Raw genomic sequence first — 5,566 nt, 5'->3', positions numbered from 1 at the left:
CCACTCCAGCGGGGTCAACTCTCTCATCACCACTCCAACGGGGTCAACTTGCTCAAAGCAACTCCAACGGGGTCAACTTTCTTATCGCCACTCCAGCGGATTCAACTATCTCATGGCCACTCCAGTGGGGTCAACTGGTCAGCTGGTGGTGGGGAGTGGGTTGGGAGGGTGAGCAGGAGGGGTTCAGGTGCCGGGATTATGAAAGGGGTTCGGGGTGGGGTGAGAATTCATACATGGGGGAACCCACCCCGCCCCTCCCTCAATCCCCCGCTCGCCAGACCCTGCCCCTCACCCCCCCTTGGCCCCTCCCCCTCACCTCCTACCCTCGCTCCTCCCGGCGAGCGTGTGGTTGAGGCTCGGAGTGGCGGAGTGATCGATGACCCACAAGTGCGTAGACCCGGTCCGCTGCCATAGAAACGTGGAATTTACACCACCACGGGCTCAGGGGCCACCACACAGCACCACGCTCGACTTGAACGAATCCGACAAATGACATTCGCAAACATTCCGCATCTCTCGTTCACATTTCTCCAGATTTTTGTATTTATTTTTGACTCAACGACTCGGGGAGTCTATGGGCAGTGTTGGTCCATGGGCAGTGTTAGTCGATGGGTAGTGTTAGTCTGTGGGCAGTGTTAGTCTATGGGCAGTGTTAGTCTATGGGCAGTGTCAGTCTATGGGCAGTGTTAGTCTATGGGCAGTGTTGGTCTATGGGCAGTGTTAGTCTGTGGGCAGTGTTAGTCTATGGGCAGTGTTGGTCTGTGGGCAGTGTTGGTCTGTGGGCAGTGTTAGTCTATGGGCAGTGTTAGTCTATTGGCAGTGTTGGTTTATGGCCAGTTAGTCCATGGGCAGTGTTAGTCTATGGGCAGTGTTGGTCTATGGGCAGTGTTGGTCTATGGGCAGTGTTAGTCTATGGGCAGTGTTAGTCTATGGGCAGTGTTAGTCTGTGGGCAGTGTTAGTCTGTGGGCAGTGTTGGTCTGTGGGCAATGTTAGTCTGTGGGCAGTGTTAGTCTGTGGGCAGTGTTAGTCTGTGGGCAGTGTTAGTCTATGGGCAGTGTTAGTCTATGGGCAGTGTTAGTCTGTGGGTAGTGTTAGTCTGTGGGCAGTGTTAGTCTATGGGCAGTGTTAGTCTATGGGAAGTGTTAGTCTATGGGCAGTGTTAGTCTATGGGCAGTGTTAGTCTGTGGGCAGTGTTAGTCTGTGGGCAGTGTTAGTCTGTGGGCAGTGTTAGTCTGTGGGCAGTGTTAGTCTATGGGGCAGTGTTAGTCTGTGGGCAGTGTTGGTCTGTGGGCAGTGTTGGTCTGTGGGCAGTGTTAGTCTGTGGGCAGTGTTAGTCTATGGGCAGTGTTAGTCTATGGGCAGTGTTAGTCTATAGGCAGTGTTAGTGTATAGGTAGTATTAGTCAAGCTCTGTCCATAAAATTTTACTCAAAAGCCCTGCGGTGGAATCTCCTCCCAGTGGCATCCAATCGTTCCGAAGCCTCACGTGGGCCTCGATGCTCAGGTTGTTAACTCTTCCCCAACTCCCCCCCCCCCACCCCTCATTGGGGGTGTCTCTCTCGCCGCATCACCCACATCTCGCCTTCTCACGAGGGCGAACGCCATCGGAGTCGCAGTCGCTGCGAAACACTCCGCGCCGTTGCTGCCGCGTCGCTTGCTCGCGGACGCTCAAGAAGCCCCTCCCCCCCGTGACGTCGCTCGCGAGAGCCGGCGCCGTCGAATGGCCACCGGTGTCGCCGCCCACAGTTTGCCAAGTGACCGGGGGACGCTGTGGGAGCTGAGTGGGGCTCCTGCCGCGTGAGTTGTCGGGGCGAGGTTGGGTTTTTTGTTACGACTTTTTAAACTTTTTCAAACTATTTTTGACACTTTTTTTCATTTTTTACAATTTTTTTCACAATTTTTCTCCTTTTTCTTTTTAAAAATTCCAAAATTTTTAAATAGTTTTTTAACTTTCAATTTTTATTTTTGTCGTACCATTTAAAAAAATGTTTTAACTTTTTTTGCTATTTTTATTTTACGATGTAAGGTCCCCCACCACTGAGCTGCGACGTAGCTCTTTTTCAGAAGCCACCCTTGCCATCACATATGATAGCTCAACGATAAGTGGCGGCTTATCATCATCGTCATCACGTGGAAATGTGTAGCAGTAGCAAAATAACTCTAAACGCGTGGTGACTTCGATTCTAAATGCGGAGGGGAAAAACCCGAGGAGCCGGAGAAAAATCTACGCGACCACGGAGAGAGAGAGAGAGATACACCGCAAACTCCAAATATACAGCAGGCGTCAGGGTCGGGACCAATCCCACCACCTCCTGTACACCAGGCGAGGTAGTTAACATCTCGCCACCGTGCCGAGATGTTAACTACCTGGCTGAAGTTCATCCGAGCGCAGGGACGAGTGATGTTCGCTTGCGCAGTCCTTGGGCGGCCGGGCTGAGGCCATCGCACCCGGAGTCGAACCCACGTGTCACAGCTGTTGCTGGCTCATTATCTGACAATGGCTTCATCGGAGCCACTGTCTTTGTTGGTGTGTGCGCGCGTGTGTGTGTGTGGGATCGGTAGTGTAGTCGCGGTTAGTGCTACGCTGTGTAACGAACACAGTGACGCGATTTCGTTTTCCGCTCACGGCCAACACCGGTGACGATTATTTGAACTGGGCCTCCCCTAGGTCGACTCAGCCTCAAACGAGTACCTGGTGCAATGTGCAAACATCGCCACTAGGGAGACAAAGGCGGTCGGGCGTGGTGCTGGCCACCCACCCCCTCGGGTGCTGTGTCGGTCATCATAGGTGCTCGCTAACAGCACTTGCCCCAATAGTCTGTTAAGGCTATACGGGAGATTTTTGTCTTTGTGTGTGGAGAGTAGTAGTGTAGCGGTTAGCGCCCTGCACTATTAACCCAGTGACTAGCGTTTTATTCCCGCTCACGGTCAACACCGGTGACGATTATCTGAACCGGTCCTGGGTCTCCCCTAGGTCGCCACAGCTATCAAATGAGTACCTGGTGTGATGTGTAAAACATAGTGACTGGGGAGACAAAGGCGGTCGGGCGTGTTATTGGCTACCCGCCGCCCCCTAGTGTACCATTCTGGCCTTCATAGGTGCTCGCTAACAGCACTTGCCCAAACAGTATTTTGAGGCTATACGGGGGATCTTTGTCTTTGTGTGTGCGTGTGTTTACGTTTTTGGAGAGCGGTAGTGTAAGCGTTTAGTGAACAGCGCTCCAAAGCCAGCCACTCGAGTTCACGGCCACCAACACCGGGGACGATTATCTGAACCGGTCATGGGCCTACCCTAGGTCGACTCGGCCTCAAATGAGTACCTGGTGCGATGTGTAAACGTCACCACTTAGGGAGACGAAATTCGGCCGGGCGTGGTGATAGCCACCCTTCCCCCTCGTGTGTCGTGCATGCCTTCATAGGTGCTGCTCGCGAACAGCACTTGCCCCAACGGCCTGCTGAGGCTATACGGTGGGGGGGGGGGGGGGTCATGTGTTTGCGTTTTTACGTGCTGCTAAGGTTTTGATGGAATTGTTTTTTGTTCCAACTCGCTGTGGCTCCGGCCTGGCGGGTTTTTCGCGTTTTTCCGCTCGCGGCAGAGGTTCACCGGTTCGAATACAGCGGCCGCCCTGGTTAATGCTCGCGGGTCGTGCGTTATTGCCTGCGGCATTATGCAGTGGCAGATAAAGATTTGCCGGGAGTAGGCGTGCAGGCGTTGGCAGTCCATATTTGAGAAATTGCACCACGCAGATTTCTCAGTTGGGATTACACGGAGTGGAGATGTACGTCAACTGGTAACGCTGCGCGGTATACTCGCTCACTCGCTCTCGGAGGAAGGGAGAAGGGAAGGGGAGGCTTCGAGGCACCAGGAGAGGAGGGACCACAGACAAGGAGCGGAAAGGCAGCAGCAGAAGCAGCCGCGCGGTGACGAGGAGCCGCAACCACTGACAATTGTCCCCCCAAGCTCTGCGGTCCCCTCTACATGGTGGTGTTATCGGGCAATTTACGCGTGGGAGCAAACCAGAGCACCCGGAGATGACCCATGCGTGAGAGGGGGCAACGCTCAATCCCCGCACTGGAGGAACAGGTGGGAGTCCGCAGTTTTACTGAACGTGAACCGCCTTCTGCTGGCGACACAACGCTACGGCTCCTCCTCGACGCCCGGCCACGGGTAAGAAGGGCGCATCCGTGTGTCATCCACCCACCCCTCACTGTTGCTGCTGCCTCCAACCGCCGCCCGCCGTGCCAGCGGCCGCCGCGTGGGGGCCCCTCGCTCGCGACAACTTCGCTGGAGGACCCTCCTGAGAGACAGATTGAGCCACGGGATTCAGTGAGGCTCTCCTGGGTCAACAGCCAGAATCATCAACAACAACAACGTCAACAACAAAATATCAACAACCCGCGTGGCGACACCCAGGATCAACAATCTAGGATGATGAGCGGCGCTGGCTCTAGGCCATCATGGACCCGTTGTGACCCCCCTCCTCCTCTTCGTCACACCCCTGTGAGCCACTGGTGTAAGTGTTTCTTGTGAGTCGTCCCTGCCCTGTGTGTGGTGGTGGTGGCGCTGCTGCTGCTGCTGCTGGTGGGGAGCGGTCGTGTAGTAGCGATTGGCGTGCGCTGCACGACCAACACGGCTGCCACCCGAGTTCGATTCCCGCTCACGGCCACCAAACACCGGTGACGATTTATCCGAACCGGGACTGAGCCTCAAATGAATTCCTGATGCGCTGTGTGTAAAAAAAAAAACATCGCCACCGGGGAGACAAAGGTGGCTCGGCGTGGTGCAAGGCCTCGTTTGCCGTGCCGGCCTTCATAGGTGCTGCTCGCTATCACAGCACTTACCCCAACAGTCTGTTCAGGCTTACACGGGGATCTCTGTCTTTGGTGTCGTGAGTTGGGAGATATTCCCACGTATTGAATCAAGGTAATCAGCACATAAATGATGATGATGATGATAACACCACCCTACGCGTTGACACAAGAAGCGGACGTGTGTCGATGATGCGAGTGTTGTGATTTCTGTGCAAATGGTTTAGTTGTCTGTGTGTGCGCGTGTGCGCGTGCACAGTGATTGTAAATGTTTTATAACGAGTCGCAGTGTCGGCGAGAGGGAGATCGGAGCGGACATCGACGCTAAGCAAGTTCCGGGGCTCTCTCGCTCTCTCTTTCTCCTCCACTCTCTCTCTCTCTCACGCTCTCTCACTCTCGCTCTCTTGTTTACGATCAGAGGAAACAAGAAGATGCTCGGTTAAGTCGGCACTTTGCTTCGTTCATCATTTCGGGTTTTTTTGTTTTGCTTTGTGCTCCCCCCCCCCCTTTTTAAATGAAAGGTATTACGTGTGTTACCATTGTGCAAAAAAATACATGCGTGCTACTTTCTTCGCTCTCTAACTCTCTCACGCTCTCTCTCACGCTCTCCTGCATAGGCAAACTCCGGCATTGCACTCGTGACTGTCAATAGTGTCGAGTCTTGCAACGGCAGACTCCGAGTGGTACTCGAAACCAGCCATAAGTTGAGCTTTGTAGAGGCAAATGCTCCGAGTTGCTAACAGTGTTGAGTTCTCTC

General features: G+C 54.0%; 1 protein-coding gene across 1 annotated transcript in view; it reads left to right on the top strand.

Moving 5' to 3' along the window:
* LOC144731863 (metabotropic glutamate receptor 2-like) overlaps window positions 1–100 on the top strand; it is a 38,632-nt gene extending 38,532 nt beyond the window's left edge. The window contains 1 exon segment of the mRNA XM_078613162.1: window positions 1–100. This exon segment is cut by the window's left edge and continues 583 nt beyond it. The gene's annotated coding sequence lies outside the window, so the exon portion shown is untranslated.
* The last annotated feature ends 5,466 nt before the right edge of the window (window positions 101–5,566 follow it).

This window comes from Lampetra planeri, chromosome 40 (genome assembly GCF_965212315.1).
Source record: "Lampetra planeri chromosome 40, kcLamPlan1.2.h2, whole genome shotgun sequence".
NCBI classification, from domain to species: Eukaryota; Metazoa; Chordata; class Hyperoartia; order Petromyzontiformes; family Petromyzontidae; genus Lampetra; species Lampetra planeri.
The sequence above is the reverse complement of the archived record's forward strand: the minus strand, read 5'-3'. Positions and strand labels throughout refer to the sequence as shown.